Source organism: Phoca vitulina, unplaced genomic scaffold (assembly GCF_004348235.1).
Source record: "Phoca vitulina isolate PV1807 unplaced genomic scaffold, GSC_HSeal_1.0 scaffold14, whole genome shotgun sequence".
NCBI classification, from domain to species: Eukaryota; Metazoa; Chordata; class Mammalia; order Carnivora; family Phocidae; genus Phoca; species Phoca vitulina.
In genome coordinates, this window is record NW_022589717.1 from 18,863,864 (window position 1) to 18,890,191 (window position 26,328).

At 37.5% G+C, this 26,328-nt stretch overlaps 1 protein-coding gene across 2 annotated transcripts in view; it reads left to right on the forward strand.

Moving 5' to 3' along the window:
* Positions 1 to 26,328, forward strand: part of IL15 (interleukin 15) — a 77,071-nt gene that overhangs the window by 13,177 nt on the left and 37,566 nt on the right. Inside the window, exon 2 of one of the 2 annotated variants that reach the window (XM_032412899.1) lies at positions 20,751 to 20,866. The exons of the other annotated variant lie outside the window; for it this stretch is intronic. The gene's annotated coding sequence lies outside the window, so the exon portion shown is untranslated. The remainder of the gene's footprint in view (positions 1 to 20,750; positions 20,867 to 26,328) is intronic. 2 annotated transcript variants of the gene reach the window in all.

Genomic DNA, 26,328 nt, shown 5'->3' on the forward strand with positions numbered 1-26,328 from the left:
TGAGTGGGATGTGTTTTCAATTTATTTTCTTTGCTACTCTTATCTTCTTTATTTTGAGGTCTTATGTTTAGAATTTTGGGAAAATCTTGGTTATTATCTTTTCATTTATTACCTTATTTTTTTTCAGACTGCAAGTAGACAGAGTTGCAATTCCTACTCTCATCTTCCATCTACACTTCCTTTATTTTTCCCCATCTAATGGTTAGTTCCTAATGCCTTGCAGGATACTGCGTGATCTAACAGTCTGGCTCATTCTGCCACTCTCCAGCAGTATTCATTCTGACATTCAGCCTATCTGCTTAAATCTTTACTTTTATCACTTGTGGGTTTGTTTGTTTGTTTGTTTGTAATATTTACTATACCCAGTTATTTCTTCATATTTTTTGTTCCTGATTCAGATTTCCAAAATCCTTCTTATGTTCTACCAAGTATTTTTTAGTTTTTTAAATTCTTGTTTTATCTGTTCCATTTGGCTTTTCCCATCTGGCCTACATTTTTTTTTTTTTTTTCAGTTTTGTCTCTCTCTTATAGAGACCCTACTATATATTCTTCCCTATAAACTTCTCTTTCTTAAGTTGAGGTCATCATTGGCTAGCATTATTGGCCAAGAGACAAAACCCTTGACTCTAGCTTATGTCCTCCAACTGTGTCGGTGTGGGGTCCCCTTCAGGTTGAAGAGCCTATACTGTTGAACATGACTCCCCCACAAGTCTAATACCTTGTTCAAGGATCTTTCCCAGTCCCTTGTTCTAGGTGCCCCTTCTGTCTTGCACCAGTGATGAGAAGAACAATTAGTTGGGTCCAGGGTATGGGCTTATGCAATCATGTTGCCGATTTTCCAGGTTCTGAATGCCCCGCAATCCAGGCCCAATCAGAAAGTGCCAGTCAAGGTTAACACCTGCAATAAAACAAGCATCTCCTAACCGTACTTTTCAGGGACAATATGGGAGGAAACAAGGTACAGCAACTAGAACCTTCTTCCTCTTCTCATCCTCTACTTCTGGCCCTAGGCTGTCCAACTCTGGTCTGCTGAAATGAGATACAATTTCCTCCTCTCTCCCAAGGGAGTTTTTACAGTATTGGCATTAGCTCGTGAGCATGGGTTGACATTCCACGAACCATCTTATTTCTCTGGAACCTACAGGGCAGATTTCCAAAGAAAAAGCTAGTTGTTCTTACCGGTTCTTCATTTAATTTGGAACTGCCTGGGATTAATTATTTTCCCTTCTCCCAAATGATTCATCCAAGAAACAGTACATATGTAAATATATGATGATATTTACCATTATTATCGTCAAGCCACATTGGACAAAGATCTCGAAGATCCCAGTGTAAAAGCAAGAGGGTGATGGCTTAGCCACAGGGTAAAGGAGATTATGAAATTTCTATCTTCCCCATCCCCCAAGGTAGAGAGGTGTCAGTTGGGCTACAGTGGGTTAGGATGACACAGAATTGTTATGGGTGGCCTGTTTACTTTAGTCGTTCTGACCCAGAAAGTAGCTATTTGGAAACAAGTAGAGTAAATGGCATAATCACAGCATTTTGCTGATGGTGCCAGTGCTGGGACAGGATAGTTAGATCTAAGGTTTGAAATTAAAACAATTCAAATTCCACTAACACTGCCCTTTAGTTATGATCAGTACATATCAGATTGTAAGCCCCAAGCATTTTATAACTCTTGATTTTTGGGATAAGTAGACCTGTTTTGAAATTGAAACGAATATGGAGAGGGGACCCAGGGTATAGCACATGCCTTATGCTTCCTGTTGACTGAATGAACTACTGGTTAAGACTTAAACCAAGAATCCAGGACGACACTTGGTAAACCCCAGTTTTACCTCTTTGTGTAAAACTGGACAATGTATTTAGTTTCTCTGCACTTTTTTTCTCTTCTGGAAAATTAAGATGATTAAAGCCGAGGAATTCCCTCAGGTGTCAAATCTGACGGCACTGATGATTAATATAATGTGGATGGATTTGACTATATGCTGATAAGCTACCTGTGACCTTAATAGTTGTACGTAAACACTGGGAAGGACTTTGGACATCTTCCAGTCTAGTTTCTTTATTTTAAAGATAAAGAAACTGAGGTTAAGAGACACAAAGTACCTTGCTAAGGTCACATAGCTTTCTAAAGACAAACAGGATCAGGGTTGGGTTCTCTAGGCTTTCAGTCGATTCTGTGCTTTTGGTAAGATTAGGGAGGCTCCCAGATTTTATCAAGGAGCCGTCAGTCTCAGTGTTGCGTAAACCATAGTTTTCGAAATTGCAACGTTTTAGTGATGAATAGTTTGTAAAGACATCTGCGTGGCGTCTGGTAAAAGAAAAGATAGTGAACAACATTGCTATTGTTTACACAAGTCCAAAGAGAGAAATTCTCTTTGTCCCAGCAAATGGTAGTGACACATTTCATGGTGGTTGCCTAGAGGGCTGTGTTCTGTTACTGAATGGAGATTCTTTTTTTTTTTTTTTTAAGATTTTATTTATTTATTTTGACAGAGAGACAGAGAGAGGGAACACAAGCAGGGGGAGTGGGAGAGGGAGAAGCAGGCTTCCCGCTGTGCAGGGAGCCCGATGCGGGACTCGATCCCAGGACACTGGGATCATGACCTGAGCCGAAGGCAGACGCTTAACGACTGAGCCACCCAGATTATTTTCTATGCTGTTTTCTATCCCGGATGATATATTCTACAAGACCTTTCAGTTTCATTTGCTCCCATTCCGTGTTTGTCACAAATCTTCTCATTAGTAATTTGGTCATTTAAGTTAATAGGACAGCCTCTGTTATGTAGGGATGGTTTTGGCGTAAAAAGCTGCCACTTTATCTCTCCATCAGCCCCTCTGAGGGGGTGGGGGGACCTTCAAAAGAAATGTGACATTTTAGGCTACAAAAATACGGCCATTTGGAGGCATTCTGCCAAATTCACCCAACAGAAAGGGTCAGAATTTTAAACGCTGTTAACAAATATGTAATCCCGGGCGCCTGGGTGGCTCAGTTGGTTAAGCGACTGCCTTCGGCTCAGGTCATGATCCTGGAGTCCTGGGATCAAGTGCCGCATCGGGCTCCCTGCTCAGCAGGGAGTCTGCTTCTCTCTCTGACCCTCCTCCTTCTCATGCTCTCTGTCTCTCATTCTCTCTCTCACAAATAAATAAATAAAATCTTTAAAAAAAAAAAAAACCAAATATGTAATCCCATAGAAGGAATGGGGCACACTACGTGTTCGGTGAGGTCTATATTACCATTTTTCTTTGCACACAAGCTGAGGAGCATGGAAGAATTGATAAAAAGCAGAGAAAAATGAAAAGCAAAGGTTAGAAAGAATAAAGGAATGACAATATATTCATAGCGGTAGTTTTGGTAGCTACTATTTAAATAAGAATATCTAGTGAGACAGGGGAAAGAGGAGATAAAGAACGAAAACATCTGATGCAATGTCCTAATCTGGGGGCAGGCATTCTGTTAGCTGTGTCCCAGGAAATTGCACACAGCCCTGGTGGAGAGAAAAGAGCCAGCAGTGCTGTCAAAGATAGAGAAGGTCTGCATCCAGTCCGGGGAAAAAAGGCCGACAGCCACATGGACCACCCTAGAACTCAAGAGTCCAAGCACTCTGCCGATTGCAAGTAAATTTTATGAATAGAGACAGTCTGCCTCTTGGCAGGTCTTTTTTTTTCTCCAAAGATTTTATTTATTTATTTTAGAGAGAGAGAGAGTGAACAAGAAAGAGCATAATTAGAGTAAAGGGCTGAGGGAGAAGCAGACTCCCCACTGAGCAGGGCACCCGATGAGGGACTCGATCCCAGGACCCTGGGATCATGACCTGAGAGACGCTTAACTGACTGAGCCACCCAGGCGCCCAGCCTCTTCCCAGTTTTATAAGCACGACTGCTTTGCTATGGAGAGTTGAGCAGTTTAGGTTACTCGTCAAGAAGGAGCCCAGCAAGTAATGCTTTAGAAACAAGACCTTTGGGACTACTACAGCAAATTTGTGGCCACTGTGTTGATTCAGAGATCCGGTGCTCAGAATAAATCACTTGATGCATCTCATAACAAGCTGGGTATTTGGAATGGGAAATACCAAAGGCCTAATCAGCCAGAAAAAATAAAACATGAGAGGAACGACAGCCAACTCTGGCAGGACTGTCTGGGGACAGGGCGCTGAGAGATTGTGGCCGAAAGTGCATCTGTATTTAATATGAAAGATCTACTTTGCCTTAGACTTCTTTACTTAATTGTAAGTGATACTTCTGAGGATTGTGGTAATCTTACCTCTCTGCTTCTGTGAGGGATTGGTGAGAAGCCATAGAAATGTTAGAATCCAGTTATTTGCCAGCAGGAGATGTGCTATATAATTAAACTGTCGTTTTCCCTGATAGCTTTTTATCAGCAGGTAATAAGAAGTGTGCGTCATTCTAAATTGTCATACAGCCTTTCATGCTACAGCAGATAAAGTATGTCTTCTGCGGCAACACAGAGCAAGCACGTGGTGCCAGCATGTGGCCGTTACAAATCACACCATACACTTTAATAGTTAAACAATTATCTATAGAGGCCGTACTGGAAAATTGGTTAGTAATAATTGGCTGATTTTTATGACGAGGAATAATTTTTATATAGGTCTTTTTATATAAGTACCGAGGAATTCAAAAGAAGAACATTCATTTAAAACACACACGTGAGCACTTTTTTGGGGGTTTTTTGGCTCACTTATCTTTAACTGCAAATGTTTGAAGGGTCAGAAAGTCACTGAAATAGCTTCCCATATATATTTTTTGAGTTTAAAGTTATATATATTTAATATTGCTATTATATTATGTGAAGATATACCACACAGTAGCACTAAAGAGGCCAAAACTGGCTGCTAGTAGATTCAGGTTTGTCTGGTTTTCTGTTGTTGGAAGCCACAAATTAGCAAGGGAATGGCTTGGCCTCTGGGCTAAAAGGAAACTATTTCTTGATTTTTGAAGGGCTGGCTAAAGCTATGAGTCTTCTCTTTTTCCTTTCCCTTGCTATTGTTCCTTGGCCGTTCTTCTCCACTTCTGTCTCTCCTCTCATCATGATTTATGTTCTTTGAAATTTAATTCACATTTACCAGCTATAAAAACCTCACCTTGACTGACCCAGCTGCCTCTCCCTTTCAGTTTTGCTGGTACTAGACTTTGCTCTCTACATGGCGGAGTATGACAGATGCCTTCTTTGTGAGAATTTTAAAATCATATCCAACTAGACCATTGCAGTCCAAAGTATGAAAATGTTTGTTTCCAGGATTTGACCCAATAAAGAGCTCGCACCAGAATGCAAATTCACCACACCACTAGCACACATCTTTAGTTTGCCCAACATTTTTCTTTTTTTTCACAAAGTCTTTTCTGAAGAAGGAATTCTTGTAAGCTTTATTCACTGTAGACTGGTACTTTAATAACACTGAACTAGATGGTAAGGATGTTAATGGCCACTTTTTCTGAGGGACTTATGGGAGCGGGGGGAACAGCCGGATTGTGAGCGGTTCGTGGTGAGGTGTCACAATCACGGTGGTGATAATCACAGAGAGGTAACATCTTCGAGCGCTCACTGTGTGTCTGGGCCTGTTCTGTGTGGTTTTCATGAATGAACTCACTTGACTCTTACAATGACCCGGGGAGGGGAGGCACTATCATTTCCCCCATTATACAGATGAAGAAACTGAGGCCCAAGGAGATTGATGAATCTCCTCTAAACCCTATTGTTAGTAAGTGGCTAAGTTGGGCTTCAATCCAGATAGGAGCGAAACCAAAGCCTCTGCTATACCGGCATCAGTGCTGTCCAAAAGGAGTTTCTGCGGTGGTGGGAATGTTCTCCATCTGCTGTGTCCAGTAAAGTCACCACAGACCACTTGTGGCTTTTGAGCCCTCGAAACATGGCTAGCTCAACTGAGAAAATGAATTTTTAATTTAATTTAATTTTAATTAATTTACATTTATATTTAAATAGCCACATACGGCTAGTGGCTACTGTATTGGACAGCATAGCTCCAGATGCTTTTTAGATGACTATAGGCTAATAACAGAAAAACCAAACCAAGAAAATACACGAAAGAATGTGCTATTCTTCCTCCATTTCTAGAGTTTCCCTGGATCCTACATTAAAAATTTTTTTTTGTTTATTATAAAAAAAGAAAGAAAGGAAAAAAGGGCTACTTTAAATCTGTTGCTATATGGAAGCAATAGGATTCAATTAAAAAGCACATTATTAACTGCCTCCTCTGGTTCAGGCATTCTGCTAGGCTTTGAGCATTACAAATAAATGAATAGGAAGACATAGTGCCTGTCTTCAAAGAGCTCATAATCTAAGGAACTAAGAAAAATGTTACACATTTTTTTTTTTCCCAGGGTCTCTTCATATATAATTAGACAAAGTATTTAAGTATCTGCTATTTAATACTTTGTGGTGTTTTGCTTTTAATTTTTAATATTTTAATTTTTTTTCAAAAGGTAATCTATTCCCATGGTTTAAAATTCAGAGGGGACCAAGTTGCTTTTAATTCCCTTTTATGGAAACAACCGCTGCTATCATTTCCTAGTTCATACCTTTATAAATATTTTGTGCATGCCCAAGGAAACATAAACATATGTTCAATCCTTTTTTTAAAAAACAAGTATGCACTATTGAGTAACCTTGCTTCTTGCACTTAAAAGTATGTATCTGGGATACTTTTTCATACTGGTACTTAAAGACCGTCTCATTTTTTTCCTATGGATGCATAATATTCCATCCTATGGCTATATCATAATTTGTTTAAGCAGTCCTCTGTGGAGATTTAAGTTATTTCCAATCTTTTGCTATTACAGGACATATAGACATGAATAACATTAGCAATTATAGTCTAATGTGAGCTAGAGTGAATTGCATTCATGTTTCCCAGAGCATATTGCACAAACAGTCTCAGAAGGTGTTCAATATAAAAAGAGGGTTCTCTGGCTAAATAACTTTCTGTAACTTCTGGGTATTTATTGGGGATTCATAGTGCACCTTGTTAAATTAAAAGAGATCCTGCAACAGTCTACGTCAGTGTAGGCCAAGTGTTTCCCAATGTTCGATTTTCTCAAGTACTGGAATAGACTGTTTTTGTAGGTTGAGTTCCCTGGGAAGCAGACTGTGATCTAGAAATGCACATGCAGGAGGTGTACTGGGGCATGTTCTCCGGGAGGACACCTGATGGAAGTAAGCCATGACAGGAGTAAGGTAGGCAGAGGAAGTAGGTGAAGAGGGATGCGGTTGGCAACAGAGGCCTTGGCCCATGAGTCCCATGGATAGTGAGTGCTCTGCAGCCCAGATGGAGCTTCAGGAATGTTCCAACTGCAGCGAAAGAGGCCAGGCCCCCACAGGGAGGTGTGATCTTGTGCTAGGCAGCTCCCTTCCACTGAGGGCGTTTCTGGGGAGAGACTCCGCTCTGAGCTGTCAGCTGGGGTCATGAGAGCCTCCGTGTTCACTAAAACTCTGAGTAGCACCTTCACATCTTAATGGGAATACGTATCAATTCCTTCATAGCCTTGCTGTTTAGAGCAAGTCACTTGATTTTTTCATGACCCAATTTCTTTATGATTTATGGATGCCCAGCTGGAAGTTCTTGGGAGTATCTAACATTCTTTGTTTCTAATTCCATTTAAATATGTACTAATTAAACTCTAAGGGATGAGATAAGTTTTCCCAAACATGTATTCAGCCACATAGGGGCCAATGACCTGGCTAGGTCAGCCTTAATCTGCAGGAATTACTGCTGTGCATTCATGGAGAAGGCACATTGTAACAGCGTTTTTAAGAGGATGTCACTTAACCTGACAGATTCTTGGGGCAAAATGGCAGGAAAGCTGAGTTAGAGTTTCTTTTGTTTAAGTATTTTTGTTGCCTCTTCTTAGGTGTTTCCTGAAAGAGCTAGCCTGCAATCTCCCTAGGCTAGGAAACATTAGCCCACGTTGCTAATAGGTGAAGGATTAGACTGTCCTGAGTCCAACCAGCTTTAAACCACAATCTTAGGTGCTCTTATTCATCCTCCCTTTTGAAGCTCAGGGTAAACAGAGGAAGCCAACAAGCCATAGCCTTTTCTCAAGGGCATTCTATTTGAAAATCGGATGTGAGTGCCCATCCTGTGCCTTTTAGTGTGTCTGCTAATTTCATTCTCATGCCTCATGCAGAATTCGTCAGTTGTCCGGGCTGTCAAGGAAGCTTGTTTCCTGATCCGAGAGGGAGAAGGATCCAAGGAATGGGCCTGTCTTAGGTGTGCCTGATAGAGTTGATGGAGCTTCATAGACAGGATGGAAAAATATCCAAGAAAAATCTCGAAGAAGTTCTTAGGAAATGATGGAGGAGACCAGTGAAGTGGGAAGTAAAACCAGGATTAAGGGGTTGGCTGTTACATAAATATGATGCACAGGTGGAGACAAAAAAGAAAAAACATGCTAAGATTGATGGCTGTGTCCAAGACCAACTTTGAAATTGAACATTTTTCTCAAAAACCTTAATCTTTTCCGTCAACACAAAGCTTAGTAAGAATTCTTGATATTCTTAATATTGTATAATAGTAATGCCTCAAGTGAGAGGTTATTTAAAAGGGGGATTTGAAAGGGAATAAACTAGAAAAGATATTGTCAGAGGATGGGAGAAAATGATGAAAATAGGAATTTGCCTTAAATCGATCCAAAACAAATTTATCTTTTCTGACCAGTCATTGACTCTTTCCTTTTCCTCCATAATAGATGGTATATAAGATTCTTTGTGCTAACTCTGAAATGTTTCTGGAACCACTCCCCTCATAATCCATTTGCAGTGATTCATCTGCAAAGTGTCAGGCCCTATAGCATGCTGGTTACTTCCAATGATGTAACTGTGGAGTCCATTTAAGACCCCAGTCTCATCTTCATGTGTTCCTCCAGTTCAAGTTAGACCTGCGGGACTAGAAGGGGGAAGAGGGTGTGGTTCACGTTTTCATGCCTACTAGCCTCCTTCTGGTTTTCCCTGATGGAAGTGGAGACCGGGAGGGGACATAGGGCAAAAGGGCCAGATTAGCTTCTGATTGGAGGTCATTCTCTGTTGGTTGTTGCTTCTCTTCCTGGCTAATAGTAACTCACCATTGATACCTTCTGTGGAGGAGGGTTCCAAAGTTGGGCATTTCTGTGGGACATGTGTGAGTTCTTCCTCACATGTAGAGTGGTCTCTGTACTGGCCCTCTGTGTGTGATTAGTCTTAACCTCTTCCTACCCTCTCAGCTCCCTCCATTAGTGGGATAGCCCACCAGGTCTGATTATCCGAGTCCCCTTGCAAAGACGCGAGCTTTGATCCGTAGCTTTGCTGCATCAAACACTGGAAATAAAATCTGATGCTTTTCTGCATTATTTTTTTTTCCCCTTTGGTAAGGTAGGTTTAACAGCAAATCAGCAATCTCTTGAGCTGATATGATGTCTACCCAGGAGATGAGATGCCAGTCTGTATTGCTCAGCTCAGGCTCCCATAACAAAATATCATACCTGGGCTTCTGGAGGCTGGGAAGTCCAAGATCAAGGTGGCAGCTATTCCCTTCTCTGGTGAGGACTATTTCTGGCTTGCAGATGGCTGTCTTCTTGCTGTGTCCTAACATGGTGTGGCGGGGTGGAGGGGATAAAGTCTCTGGTGTCTCTTCTTACAGGGACACTAATCCCATCATGAGGGCCCCACCCTTATGACCTCATTCAACCCTAATCACATCTCTAAAGCCTCATCTCCAAACACCATCACAATGGGGTTAGGGCTGCAACATAAGAATTTTGGAAGAAGCAATTCAGTCTATAGCACAGTCTCTTTTATGTATAGTCCCATAGCATTTCTCATCATGCTCTTGGCTGGTGATTCTAACCATTGCCTTTCTCTTCCTTCCTGGTATTTTAGTCTTCTGTATATGGACTTGGGAAGGGTGCTTGGGGTGAAGTTGGTGGTTTGGTGGGAGTAAAAGTAGTAAGGGCTTGCCTACCTCTAAGTTAGCTCTGGAGCAGGTGTCTGGACCTAGCTGTAAAACTCTCTTTAGAATGTGGGGTAACTTAATGCTTCTTTTTTTTTTTTTTAAGATTATTTATTTACTTGACAGAGACACAGTGAGAGAGGGAACACAAGCAGGGGGAGTGGGAGAGGGAGAAGCAGGCTTCCCGCCGAGCAGGGAGCCCGATGCGGGGCTCAATCCCAGGACCTCGGGATCATGACCCGAGCCCAAGGCAGACGCTTAACGACTGAGCCACCCAGGCGCCCTCTTAACGCTTCTTCATCCCCAACATGGAGCTCTATTCACCAGTTCCAGGGCGAGAGTAAAGCCACATTCAAAATCCTCTTAAAATATCATTCCTCACCCACCTTCTTGAATTCTGAGCTCTGTGGGCAGCATTCATTTTGCTAGAGTAACACTACTCATTCTTAAAGGCCAGCTCAAATGTCACCTTCTCACTGAAATCGTTCCTAATCCCTCATCTTCCTCATCTCTTCAGAATTAATTGCCTCACACTATGTTTTAACATGGGCCTTTTCTTATTTTTCTATTCAAATACGAAGTGCATTAGTTAGTTGTTTGCATTCCACTACCCCCCCCCCCCCGTTGGCATGTTTCTTAAGGATCAAAACCAGTTACTAGGTTCTTATATACAATAAGTTTTGAATAAATGTTTTAAATAATTCAGGAAGATTCCAGCATATAGGCATATATATTGAATGGCTAAGAGAGCACAAGCAGGAGGAATTGCAGAGGGAGAGGGAGAAGCAGACTTGCTGAGCAAGGAGCCCCTACGCGGGGTTGGATCCCAGGACCCTGGGATTGTGACCTGAGCCGAAGGCAGATGCTTAACCGACTGAGCCACCCAGGTGCCCCAAAACTTTTATTAAATCAGTAAGAGTCAGAGATAAGATTATATAGATAATTTTGTTATCATTATTAACATAAATATCCTGTATATCATGGGCCGTACTGAATTTTGGTTAAAATGTTTCTTATTTTATAAAATAGGAATTATACTGCTTAACTTTTAAAAAGGGCATAAGTTTGACTACCTTTTTTTAAAATAGGAAATACCCGACTTTAGGGTTTTCTAATGGTGTAATCTGTTGGCGTATTCAAACCCCTTCAAAATTACATATCCCGTGAAATTATGATGTTATAATGTTGTGTTTTACTGTTAAGTGTCTGAGTGGAGACTTTGCTACTCCACTCTTAGAATAGATATTTGTAGCTTATTTTTAGCATCTTCCTTGGAGTTGGTCAGTAACTTGGTATCAAGTCCACAAATAGATTTGATGACATTACATTTGCTTTGTGCTGTTTTTGGGGAAATGAAAAACATTTTACTAGAGAATTGCATGAAACATTATAGTTTATTTTAAAAGGTGTATGATTATTTGTCTTCCAAAATGAAGTAGCTATAGTCAATATGGATATGAATTAAATTTTGGGGAAGTCTGAAGATTTTAGGAAAGATTAATCCAAAAAAATTCCCATGGACTTCTGAAGCTTTCTCCATATGAGTCTCCCTGTCTTTTCTAGCATGATCAGGCATGGAGATAATCATAAATCTAAAGAAGGGAGTATTATTCAGTACATAATTGTAAATCTTTTAATTCCTACCTTTGACTCCTACAGAATGCATTCCTATATACTGCCATCTGGCTTCTTTAAAGCAATATCCCGTCAGGTGCCAGGCTGGTATTATCACAGAAAGCAAAGAAGTCAATGTGAGCACATAGCCAGCCCACAGGAGGTCGTAGAAGTAAGTTTTTAAGAATTATATCAGGTAGTAAAGACTCTTTCATGTAATAATGTAATTAATAATAAGGAAGATGTGGAAAACCAGTTGAAATTTTATACATACATAAACACACTCAAAATTTTAAACATGAATATCTTGGTTATGAAAGAAAATGCTATTTGTCATAAAATGTTTAAGGCATTTTCTGAGGACAGAGAACACTGTACATAACAGAAGTAGGCAATTTTTTTTTTCTGAGAAGAGCCAGAGGTAAGTATTTTAGCCTTTATGAGCCAAATGATCTACCGAAACTACTCCACTCTGCCTTTATTCCTGCCATAGATGTGGATAAGATGGGACTCTGTCCCAATTAAGACTTTATTTACGAAACAGGTGGTGGGTGAGGTTTGGCCTGTGGGTCATGGTTTGCCTACCCTCTGCATATAAGATGAAGAAATTCTGTATCTCACTTTCTCCTATATTATTAGGTTAATTTTAAAAGAACTAAGATGCTTAAAACCAAACAATATATGTAATCCAACCATCCATTTTCTGAATGATTTCACCAGTGTAAGGAAATTAGAGAATAATGTAGATCATATTTTTTGAATGACTCATTGAAATTTTTGAAAAATATTGAGAACAATGTGAAATCAAGTTTAGGCTCAAGAATGAAACAAAATAAAGTCACAGAAATGGAAATTCAAAGAACTGACTTCTTTTTGATAAAGTGAAAACACACATTTTGTTTTTACTTTCAGTTATAATTTACATTTGTCCCTTCAGAAAAAAAATTCCATAGCATGTGTATAGATCAGGATAAACAAAGGAGTAAGTAAAGGTGTTTATGAAAATTGAAACAATAAGAATCCTCGGAGGAAAAAGTAATTCATCTCTTGTGCAGTCATTTCTGGCATCAGAAAATAATAAAGGAAATATAAATTGAAAGAAAAAGTATGAAGAGCATGCTTCATATGCTTCCTTGAAACTGCTCTGTTTCATAGAATTTTTATTAAGAATTCCCCAAACTCAAGAAACAACTTACTGACAGTCTTAGGGGTTGCTACCACTGAGAGCTCAGAGAAGAAGCAGGAGGGCATTTTGGATATTGAGGGATAGAACTTGTGACATTCTTAAAATAGCAACGTAGCTCTGAATTGTCTTGTCACTACGAGAGATTTATGAAAATGAATAAACACATTATTTTTTTTTTTAAAAAACTGTCATGATCAACTCGGGATAAGAAATAGGGGAATTTTCTTTAAATGAAATCATACTTGCAATATGCAAAAAAATTAAACAGGAACCTCCCCTCAGTTGTTTTGAGATCATAAGCAAAATGTCATGTGCTTTCTGTGTTTCAAATTCTCCTTGCTTCCTAGATTTTTAGTTATTGCTTCCTTTGGGGTACTTCAAAACAGAGGCATTTTGATGTGGTCATTTTGTGCAGGCCTGTGATAGTTGTTCTTGTGTGATGTGAGGAAGGATTGAGAAGGATATTGGCTAGGTAGGATTAAAGATACATTTCTTACAATTTGCATAGTCAAAGCAAACCATCTAATTGTAAGATGCTTCTTAATGAGCACCGGGGTTACTGTAACAGGGATCCAGAAAGCTGCTATTTCTATAGGATGTTCCTTTGAAGGTAGCTTTTATTTTGGGGACTCTGTTGGGAAGCATACTAGACTCTGTGCTCAAGAAATTTTGGCTGCGCTGACATTTGTGCTAACTGAATATCACTTGTAGTATTTATCATTATCTTTGTTTTCTTTTTTAGATTCTGAGAATAAATGCATTTAGAAAGCTGAATTTGGGTATAGACTAAGTTGTAGAGGATCTCACTCAAAGCCTTCTCCTCTTTTTATTTTGGCCAGGACTGCAACCTACAGGCGTGGGTGGCCTTGAGTCACCATCTTTAACTCAATTTATATCAAGTTTTTAATTTTTTTCCTTGCTATTTTTCTGATTATCAAAGTAATATGTGTTTATCGTAGTAAGAGTGAAACTATAGGAAACTGTAAAGTGGGGGAAATATCAGATCCAGCAATGCAATTACTAAGAGACAACTCGTTGCATCGTTATTTTTTCTACATAGTGGATATAAAAAAAGTTTGAACATTTGCCTTGTAGTTTTGTTTTCTTAACAGCAGATGGTGACATTTCCCTGTGACATTACGTCAGTAAAGCAAATATTATTTTTAATGTGAGTATAATACTCTGATTTAAAATGTATCACAATCCATTATGATTGTATAAATTTGTGGTTATTAAAAATAATACTTATGTGAATGTATCTTTGAATAAATCTCCGTCCAGTTTTCTGACAATTTTGTTAAGGAAAATTTCCTAGGAGGAGAATTAAGATGTCTGACATTTTAAATATTTTAACGGTGCTCAATACATATTCCAGAAAATATGTATAAATTTATACCTTCGGCACCCTTCTGTGAGCCTTGGTGACACCGCATCCTCACTAGTGCTGAACTCCGAGGGACTACACATGGGCTCCTTGCCTGGGCTCTCCTCCTGACATGGAGATGGGAATGAATGAACAGGCTCTGTGGCTCATCCTTGACCAGGATGACGGAGGAGTTAGTAACACATTCTTGACCTTTTCTCTGCCTGAGAGTGACCACTTATGGGGCAGTTTGTGTGCTGTGTGCCCTTAGAAATGGCCAGCCCCACGGTACCCCCTTCTATGGGCTTTCTCCCCTTCTCCTGCTTCTTGCCCATTTTCACTTCCTCTTGCTTGCCTGGAATCGCACTCCTTAATGGAGTATTTCCTCTGTGTCTAATGATGATGTCATATCTTAAATTGTTTGATTTCCTTTGGGATTTCTCCTCTGACTCATTTGTTATTCAAAAACATATTGCTTGATTTTCAAGCAATTACGAATTCCCTAGTTATCTTTCTTGTTATTGATTTCGCAGCCAGAATTCTGTCAGAGAATAAGCATTGAATAGTTTCAGTCCTTTTAATTTTGTAACGACTTGCTTAATGACCCAACATATGGTCACCTTTGGCAGATGTTCCGATAGAACTTGAAAAAAGTGTGAATTTTGCCGTTGTTGGTACAATGCAGCATCCAAGTTAGGTAGATCAAGTGTGTTATTTTTTTTTTTTTCAGACCTACTCTCTCCTTCCTGAATTTATATTTTATTGTTACTCTATGAGCTTATGAGAGGGATATTTTTAAATCATCCACAATAATGGTGAATTTGCTTATTTTTCTTGTAGTTCTACTCATTTTCTTTATAAAATTTAAAGCTATGGTTTTAGAAGGTTATCTTTTGGATTGTGCTATCCCCTGGTGAATGGACCTTTTCATGGATATGAAGTGCTCTCCTGTCTTTCTAATACAGTTATCTGGCTTACTGTCTGCTTTTTCCAACATTATATAGTCACCCCAGATTATTTCCTTTAATGTTTGCATAATTTATAGCTTCCCTTCCATTTACTTTCAGCCTGTCTTTGCCCGTATGTTACAGTTGTGTCTCTTGTAAACAACATGTAGCTGTGTTTTACATTTTTGTTTTTAATTCCACCCGACAATCTCAGTCTGTTTTCATTTAATTTAATTACTGATATAGTTGTGCTTATATCTACCATCCAACTATGGTTTTCTATATGACCCATCTCTTTATGTAGCTTTTTCTTCCTTTCTTGCTTTTGTGTGCGTTAATCAACTTTTTATTATCCCCTTTTCCTCTACTAATTTGTTAATTCATATTATTTTACTCTTATGTGTTACCTTAAATATTACAACATGCATCTTTTTAAAGTTGATACTCTGGATATTAGTTGTTATATAGATATTATGATATTCATCATTTGTATATTATATTCTATCTGGTGATTTTTTTAAGAAGAGATGGTTTCAGTGTGATTTAACCCCTTTCAGAGTAATATAAACTTTAAATTATTTTCATGAGGTCATAATATCATTGACCACCTAAGCTTGGTCAAAATTTCACAAGAAGAAAACTATCCATGATTTCATTTATGAATATCAATGCAAAACTCTTCAGAAAATTATCAGGAGAAAGAATCCAGCAACTCGTTCAAGGAGTAATATATCATGATGAAGTAGAGTTCATTCCAGGAATGAAAAATTATGAACTCCATTAAAAAGAATTCATCATATTAATTGATCTAAGGGAAAAATTATATGTTAATCTCTATAGATGTCGAGTGTTCATTTGACAAAATTCAACAGCCATTCTGGATTTTTTTTTTTTTAAGACACAACTCAATAAAGTGAGAGTTAAGCATTTTGTAACCATAACAAACTATTTATGCATTCACACGTACATACACACACCAACTCAGCCCAAAGACGGTATAATAATTAATGGCAAAATGCTAGAGGCACTTCTGTTATTTCTGCCAAAAGACAAAAAAGATAAGGGTGCACAGCTCTCACACTCACTAGTGACGCTTTACCAGAGTTGTTAGTCAACAAAACCAGAGAAGAGAAACTGTTATTGTAGATGACTTAATACTTAGAAAACCCAAAAGAATGTAACTGAAAAGATTTCTAACTATGATTCAATTCTAACGTCTAAAAGAGAGAGAGGGAAAAAAAGACAAATCTGACTCATTAAATCCTTTGGTTTGGCAACAAAACAAAAAAGCAGCTACTCTGGAGAAATTCTAAAGAAGAATGATAAACTGGGAAAAAGTATTTACCTCTGAAATCACCAAGAGTTTTCTTTTCTTTTCTTTTCTTTTTTCTTTTCTTTTCTTTTCTTTTCAGATTTTATTTGTTTATTTGAAAGAGAGAGACAGAGCACAAACAGAGGGAATCACAGAGGGAGAAGCAGACTCCCTGCTGAGCTGGGAGCCAGACATGGGGGTTTGATCCCAAGACCCCGAGATCATGACCTGAGCCGAAGGCAGACTATTAACCATCTGAGCCACCCAGGCGCCACACCAAGAGTTTTCTAATATATTTTAGAAATCGTGGGGTTGGGGAAAAGTAAAAAGCAGTAGAACAATGGTCAAAGATTATGAATAGGTAGTTTGCGTAACAAAAAATGCGAACAGTCTTTTCATTCATAAAAATTCAACCTCATGCAAAATGCTAGTCGTTTTTAAAATTTTATTTATGGAATGTGGGAATGTAAGTATATATTCTCAATTTGCTTGCATTTCATCAGAAAACTGTCAAGGATTCACAGGAGCTAATAAAAATGGTTATTTAAATAAAGAGAAGAGGGTGGAGGGAATACAGGGTGGACAGGGAAAAGAATCAGGGTGTGATTTCTAAATGAATACCTTTTCATATTGTTTTGTTTCTCAACCATGTGAATATATTACCTTTACAGAAAAAATACAATAAAATATAATTTTTTGCAAATTTGTTAAGTGAGAAATTTTATCTCATTTTATCTTGCATTCTTGATTACTGTAGACACTGAATTCCTTAAAGTGTTCATTTGTTGTCTGTATTTTCACTCTTCATACTTATCTGTTTGAGTTTCTCATATTTAGAGATGTTTTTTCTTACCAAATTTTATAACCTTTTAATATATAAGGAACATTTAAAATTTTTAGTTCCACATTTTTAGTCTGTTTATCCTATTATTTTATTCATTATACATTAAATCTATCAATCTTATTTTGTTGAATTTTTTTAAAATTGCCTTAAGCCTATCCAGAAATCGGATGCTTACTTACATACTTTTTTCTAGATGTCTTTTTTTAAAAGCTGGAATTTGTCATATGAAGTGAGAGGAGAATATAATTTTTCTCAACAGCTAACCAATAGCTTCACAGAATCTTTGTTAAATAGTAACCATTCTCTTACCTGCTGCTTCAAGATTCTTTCATAGAAAAAAAAAAAAGATTCTTTCATAGAGACATCTATCAATACGTCAGTCACTTATTTTCATTTCGTGGTAAATTTTGACATCTACTAAGACTGGTTTTGTTTTTTTAAATTACCTTTCTATTTCAAAATTATTTTCACCAGTGGACTTTTTCACATGAACTTAAAAATCATAGTGTCAATTTCACTTCCTGATACTTCCAATTTCATTTTTTATGAAGTAATTTGGAAAAAAAATTATACCTCTGTAATATACAGTGTTACCATTCAGGGATAAAATATGCTTCTCAAATCATTTTATTGTCCTTTTTGCTTTTCAATCTAGTGTTACTGATTTTTTATATCGTTCTAGTATATTCCTTATCATATTCATTCCTAAGTATTGTATAATTTTGTCAGTAATGTGAATTAGATAATTTCCTCTACATATTGCTAAGATACAGAATGATGAACATGAAAATAAGTGGTTATTTAATTTTTATTTTTCATTTATTTTGTTACAAACTATCTCATAGAACTTGCTATTTTAGTTCATATGATGTCTCAGGTAATTTGCTTAACTTTGTTAGTTAAATAATTGTAAAATCAAAAAAATAATTGTAGAATCTACAAGTAATGGTTTTATGTTTTTGAATAGTTATAATTGTATATTTTTACGCCTTGTTTTTATTAATCAGAAATTCCAGGGGCGCCTGAGTGGCTCAGTTGGTTAAGCGTCTGCCTTCAGCTTAGGTCATGATCCTAGTGTCCTGGGATCGCGTTCTGCAACTGGCTCCTTGTTCAGCAAAAAGTCTGCTTCTCCCTCTCCCTCTGTACTTTCTCTCCCTCTCTTGCTCTCTCTCAGGTAACTAAATAAAATCTTAAAAAAAAAAAAAAGGAAGAAATTCCAGGAATTTCTTCCAGATGCCAAAGAACAGCCACCAGAGTATCCATTCTTATTCTTGAATACAATGGGGATACTTAGAGTGATTTGCTAGTAGGTTTGAAGTTGGAATTAGTTTAAGGAAGATTTGATTGTATTAAGAAATTATTATTCTATTCCTATTATTAAGAATTTATTATTATTTTTTTTTAAATGTGTAGTGAATTTTGCCAAAGGTATTTTTATGTCAAGCCTGGTGCAGTGTTGAAGAGATTGGACTGACTGCAGTTTGAAGCCCGGCTCTACCACTTAGCAGCATTGCATCACAACCACGGCTAGCTGCTTACGCTCTGCTCTCAGTTTCATCATTTATAAAGTGCAGATAGCAATCATACCTACCTCATAGGCATTCTATAAATGGCACATGAACTGAAGCCTGTAATGTGTTTCGCATTGCCCTTGGAATATAGTTGGCACTCAGTAAGCGATGACTGTCATTGCCATCTGTTGAGATGATGGTATGATCTTTCTATGGGATAACTTAAGATGAAAGAATTCGGGCAAAGCGAGTCTGACTGGAATCTTAGATTGCATGGCCCATCTTAGTAAGAGCACACATCTGTCCACCCTGTGTTTGAGCATCTGTGGTTTAATTCTTATCCTTTTTTTCCACTCTCAGTATGCTCTCACCTTAAAAAAAAAAATGTGTCCTTGCTTTGTCCAGTCAGCAGTATTAAGAAACAAGTTTGTCTTCTACTTTTCAGGGCTCTGTTTATTCAGTTATCAGGAGGAAGGGTAGAGTTGAATCAAATACTAATTTTTCAAACATTTTTTTCTTCTTCTAGTTCTCTTATAGTGGGTGATATTGGGAAAGGTCTTTATTTTTGTCTTGGTATTGTATGCACATAATATTTAGGAAGTTGTCAAAGCACCCTGAGGGTTAACCATGTATACATATATACCGAGGGTTAGTCATGTATGTACGTAAGCATGAACCTCACTTCCATCATCTACTTAAATAAGCTTACTTAATTCTCTTATCTAAATTTTAATTTTCTGATGCAATAGGTTATTTAGATATTCTATGGAAAAAGCTAATCTGAGGTTAACATTTCTTTATGGGACATTAGGCTTTGTCTACCTCACTGTTACCAGTAAAGCTCACTTTACAGAAATGGATTTGTGCATTTAAAAAGTATACATGATGTATGATTATCTTTTCTCAATATGTATTTTACAATTGTGGTTAAACCACTTTAATTTTATTAATATTCATTAAATGATTGATTCTGTGATAGAGATAATATTTAGTGCCACATATGCTGGAAGGTATATGCATATCCTTGCTGAGAGAGATTTTCTTTAAAATGGAATTCCTTTGGAAAGATGCTGCAGATCCTCTGAGCCTCAGTCTACCCTCCTGGGCCATGCTTTTAAGCCATCTCTGTTCCACTGGGGTCAGCTTCCTTTATGCCACCTCCCCACTGCCTTTTCCGTGCACACTGCTGGCTCTTTCTCAGTCATCTTCTATGTTCTCTTGTGGGTTTAGGCAGAAATTTCTGACTTCCTTCCAGAGAGGAGGCTTTGTTGTGTTCTCAGTCTTTTTCTCTGCCTAGCTAATCCTCACCTTTGTTTTTCTATCACATTTCACTGCCTCTAGAATGGGGTTACCCATCACATTGGTATCCATTAGGAATTTCAAAGCAGAGAGGCAGGACCAAACCTTCCCCCAAGTGTACTCTCCACTCACTTTCCCAAAGATATCAACCCCTGGAGGGAGAATTCACTGCACAGATGTCTTATTCTACCTGTTTCTCTTAGCCTTCTTACCCTCCTCACTGAAACATCTACTTGCATTACATCTTTCTGATCCCAAGGGTAACCTGTTGTCTAGTGTTTATACATAGATCGTATTTTTACTCTCTACTGTGGAAGAAGCTCTGTCTAGACCAACTTACATTTTCAAGGTAGGAGCCTCTGGAAAGCTATGTGGTAGGGATCTTCCAAACAGGAGTAAACACTGGTTTAATTGAGAAGAGCGTAGTATGGTGGCAAAAACATGGATGCAAGCCAGGCTGCCTAATACCTGCTGCCACGTATTAGCTTTGTAACTTTGGGCAAATTATATAATTTCTCCGTTCCTCAGATTTCTCATCTTTACAATGATGATAATAGCATTACCTTCCTTATAAAGTTGCCATAATAAAAAAGTTAATTAAAAATATATGCATAGCTTGGAACAGTAACTGATAAGTAGTACTTGATTATTTGTTAGCAATTATTCTTTTAATATTATTAATCATAGTAAAAAATTATCCTTCTTTTAGATATTTGAAGGCATGGAACATAAGTAGAATGTGGTAAAGTGATTGACCTAACTGGAGGGAAATAAGAAACTTGCTATTGTCAACTAAATGGAAAATTTGGAAATGCACGTGCCTGAGTAAGTAGGACTTTGAAAGTGTCATAGTATGTATGTATGTATGTATGTATTTATTTACTGAAAGTGCCATAGTATTTAGACATACAATAGTAAGCAGTAGGAAGACTTGATAAAATTTGGGTGACAGTAATGTTGTTGTTATAAATGAACCCATACAGAATACAAAGAGTAGAATCAAAGAGTGAGAGAAAGATTGTAGTTAAGACAATTAAGCCTTAAGGACACACAAGCTCAGATTAAGTTGTTGGAAATAGCAGCAGGGATCCAGGAGGACATAGAGATGTGGCTGACTGGGGTCACAGAGGGGCTCTGGCCAGTGTTGAATAGGAGAGAAATGGAGAGTAGTCAGGAGAGGGTATAGTCTAGGGAGAATTTTTTTTGAGGGGGAGGGGGAATGTGTGTTGGGAAGTATTCCTTTCTCTGCTGTAGTCTATAAGAGTTTTTGTAGGCCTGGACAAGAAAATTTTAATTTTCGGTTAAGTTTGAGATAGCAATAGGCTATTCAGGTAGAAACATCCATTGGTCAGGAATTGACAAATATTTTGTGTTAAGGGCAAGAAGGTAAATATTTTAGTCTTTGTGCGCTAAAGATGGAATCAGTTACAGAATCTTCTTTTTAAATGTCTTAAACTCTTCTCTTAATTTTTTGAAAAGGTAAAAATGTAGAACAAAAACAAGCTGCAACCTGATTTGCCCCCCTAAAGACATAGTTTGCCAACCCCTGCTGTAATTTATTGCAAAAGAACAGAACCTTGGCAGAGTTGTTGGAGTTAGAGATTTCGATTTCGATTTCTTCATCTTCAGCATCTATATAATTTGAGAAATCATTAGTGAGCATGGATACATGTATTACAGTATTCTAACTAAAATTGAATAGTGTTGTGAACATAAAATTACATAAATATTTAAAATAAAAGAATTTTTACCTAGAAATAGATTTTATAAAATTATGTTTGTCTTCTTGTAAGTCCTGTAAAGTTACTTTGTAAGAACTTCTCTTTCAACTAGATACCAAAGTAAGTTCAGCAAAATTAATATAGATATGTTTTTAAAATTCTGATGAGAACTTACATAACCATTTCAGAGAATTCATGATTTCATAGTTCCATGGAAATTAACGCAAAATTATGTTTGACTTGCTGGGTGTCACAGAGACGAAAAGTGATACCTTTGGTCTATGATGCTCTCATCATGGTAAGTGATGGAATGAAACAGGACATAAGAACTGTAGCCAACTGCTCCTGGCTTTAAGACATTGAGATTATTTATGTTTTAACTGTGGGGTTGGAGGGAGTTGTATTCTTTTAAAACTGACCAAAGTAAATGCGTATAGAAAGAATTTAATAAAACAATTTGAGTTCTTTAATTCTATCCAAATTAACCAGAATCAATGGCACAATTTAAAGAAGCCTCTTAAGTTAGCCAAAATTAATGAGTCCATTTATTCCCTCGATTCAAGTAGATTACTACAGAGTGAGTACATTTTCCTGACTTTTATTGATTGTAAATTTAGCCAAGGCATTTTGCATTTTACAACAGATTTCTAAAGAGATTCAATCTTTTCCTATTAAAACCTAGAAATTATTTTGTTTTATTTAAGGTGATGCTTTATTTCAGATAAACTTTTGAAATCCACAAAGAATATTAAAATGCAGAGTTGAGATTAGAGAGAGTAGTTTTAGATAAACTTAATATTACATTCAGTTTCAATTTCTCAATTTTAAGAGAAACATTGAGAAATAGAATTTGACTTAGGAGAGGACAACCAAGAATATAAAATATCTAGGTACTAATTCAAGTGAAAAAATAGCCAACAACGATCATGGAAAAGTAAGACCTTGGAGGGGCTGGGTGTGGGGGTGGGCTACATGTATATCATTTTTCTTAAATATTTAAAATAGCAGAGGAGGCATCAATTGATTCATTCATCCATTCATCCCATCTATCTATCCATGCATTCATCCATCCGACGTTTGAAAAATACCCTTCTTTATTTTGGTCACCATGCATGTGCTTGAGATACAAAGATGGATTAGATAAGCCCTACCTGAAGAAAGTCACAGACTAATGGGGAGACTCAGTTTTGTGGACACACTTACTAACTGGGTAAACTAATCAGCCTTTGTTTCCTCCTCTTTAAATCTGGATAGTAAGAATAACTAGCTCATAGGTTATGTTAGGAAAAAAGGAGTTTGTGAAAAGTACTTCAGAGTGCTATGGAAGGTTAGATGATTTCATGTTAGAGTCTGAGGGATATATTGACAAGGAATTACGAACTCCTATTTTCTAAATCTTGTGATTGAAAAATTTATATATAGTGACCCAGTTATCTGTTGCTATATGACAAAACATCCAAACTTAGTGCCTTAAAGCCACCACACTTTATTATTTCTCATGATTCTGTCTGTCGGCTGGTCAACTTTTCTGCTGGTCTTGTCTGGTCTTATCCAAGGTCTCCTCACTCACATGTCTGGGAACTTGGGACTGGCTCTGCTCTGAGTTTTTCTCTCCACGTAGTTTCTTCATTAGAGGTTTCCCTGGATTTTCTTTCATGGCAGCGGAAGCATTCCAAGATGGAGAAAACACAGTGGCAAGGCCTCCTAGAACCTAGCCTTGGAGATTGCTCATTGTTTCTGTCACATCCTCTCGGTCATAGCAAGTTCTAGGGACACGGCCAGTCCAGATTAGTGGGAGGAGAAATAGACTCCACCTCTCGATGGGAGGAGTGGTAAAGTCACATTGTATAAGGGCCCAGGGATGACAAGGATTGTTGTGGCCATCTTCATAACAGGGTGGGTTTTCATTTCACATCTGATAAAATGTAACTATTTTTCTATATACAAGGGCTAACAGTTGTATATTTTTTTCTGTACTTCAGTAATCATTACTAGCACATAATAATATGAGGTAAGATATGGTTTAAGTTCTGTACAGCTCATTGTAATTTTTATAATTAAAGAAAAATTGTAGCTACTTCTAACGAATGTGTTGAATGAAGGATCTGTTTGTATCTCTGAGGAAATCTACTAGTTTGAGAGTTTTAAAGTCTTGTTAGTCGATCATTATACTATCTAGAGTGGTTTAGCAATAGGAAGTAAATTCTTAATAGCTGTCACTTTTATTCCTTGATGACAAAAATGTAAATATATTTTAATTCAGTTTTTTTTTTTTCTCTCTCTCTCAGGGTATAACCAAGGCTTAAAGAGCATAGAATAGGGATGGGGAGTGATTTTAGTTTTGTGTTTGTTGTTTTAATCTAGTAGTTTCAATGTCATTTCAATTGGTTAGAGTTTCCTTACTTTTTAAGTGACTTCACAGCAAAGTATTTTGTTGCATATATCTTTGTTGTTTTATAGTCTCAGTGACTTTGTAATTTATATACTACAGTATCTTGTGGGTATGTATGACAAAACGGAAACACAAACTTGCCCATTTTACTAAAAACAAGGGTTTTCAAACATTTGGGAGTAGCAAGAATTTTCCGTTGAAAAATATTCACAGGATCTAGATTGAACAGTAGATTTCATACATAAGAGCAAACTTCATACATAAAATCAGGGAGGGCTCCTAACCACTTCTAGTTTGGCAATGCCCAATTTAAAAACACACAAAAACAGTAATAACAAAGTAAAAGTATTCCAGTTTATAGACAAGTATATATGTTGAGTATAGCCTTAGTTTTAGGGAATGTCTTCATTTTCTTGAAAACACAACTCAGTTTCTTATCTTCTAGCTTTTAAATATGTGGCCCCCTCCACTTGGAACTCTCCCATCCTCTTTTCACTTAAGGACTGTCTGCTTGCCCTGGAGGTCCCAGCTTCCATGTTACTTCCTTCAGAAAGTTTTTTTCAGGCTAGACACCTCTCTTGAGTGTTTTCATAGTGTCGTCCTTTAGTAATTCCCACTATTATGTAATAGCTGTGGGTTTGTCTTCCTCACTGGACAGTGAGCTCAACAAGGACAGGTATGACATTGACCTGGATCACCGCCATATCTTCACTTCATAGCCAGCACTTAGAGCATTGCAGTGGGCGATTGATATTTGTTGAATGGATTAATTTGGGGTAGACTGATAAAATTTCCTTCTTTACGTATTTTTCATCCAATTACAAATACATTCAGCCCAACTATTCACATTCACATGGTCTCTCGTTAAAGGGTAGCTTTATGCGAACCAGGATATGATTTTCTTTGATTGACTTTGTATTTTTTGGCAATTCCCTTAGCACATTGCTCTGGGAATTATGGTCACCCAAATCAAATACCTCAACCTCGCCTTACCTCCTCACCATATTTCCTGTGTTGATGATCTTTCTTTGCTTCCAGCAGCTTTCTACAGCTTCCTTGCACTCTTTGGATGGATAATAACCTCCTGGTACCACTGTCCTCAGAGCTCCCCACTATTAGATGGCGGTGCTTTGAACACATCTGCCTCTTATGACACATAAGAGGTAATGTGTTTATTTCTTCTCACAATGTGTTTCCACTCACATTCTGTAATTTGCTGCCTTTCCCTAACTTTTGTCCATTTGCCTAACATACAAAACATCCTGTCATCCTGAAAATAGCCTCATGAATTCACTCTCTTTTCAATTTTATTATGTGGTTTATCTCTCTCAGAACAAACACTCTGGTTTCTTACTCCATTCCAAATATTCCAGCATAATTAACTATCTGTCCTTCTCTCTCAACACACATTTGCACTTCGGTAACTGCACATTATTTGGAGTAGTTCAACAAGTCAGCAAATTGAACATTAACGAAGCACTTGATCTTTCTGTTTGGGTGCCAAAATTTAAAATGTTTCACTAAAGTTGATACTAGATTTGTGCAGGTTTCAGGTAATTCTTCAGGTGCTCTTTATTGTAGTAGAGAGCTACAACCTAGAGCTCTTGGGACCTTTGCTTACTGATTAGGATGCACATCCTTTTTGTTGTGGTTACTTTATGGTCGCTTGAAGTGTAGCAAGTATAGGATGCACATACAAATTAACAAGACTGCTTTTCACATGTGCTATGTAGAATCATTGGATTGTTTTATTGTGCTATCTCGTATAAAAGTTCATTTTAATTTCACAGACCTGTAAATCTGTTCAGTGTATAGGGGAACAAAGGCAGAAGTATTACCCAAACAAGTTTGCAGAGGATCTCAGAAAGGTTGACTTAGAAAATGTGTCAGAAGTCTCTGAAGTGTCATAAAATGAAGTATTTAAAGGTACAGTAATTGCGTCTTGAATTCTTACTGCATGTTAAATACTGTACCAGGCACATGATGTGTCTTCTCATTACAACCATTAATGATTTGTATTTTATGTTTTTCAGAAGCTCTGGAAGTTAAATAAATTTCCTTATATATTAGTTTTCTATGCTGTATAACAAATCTTTACGAACTTAGTGACTTAAAATTACACCCGTTAACTATATCACAGTTTTGGAGATCAGAAGTCAGACAGGCTCAATTGG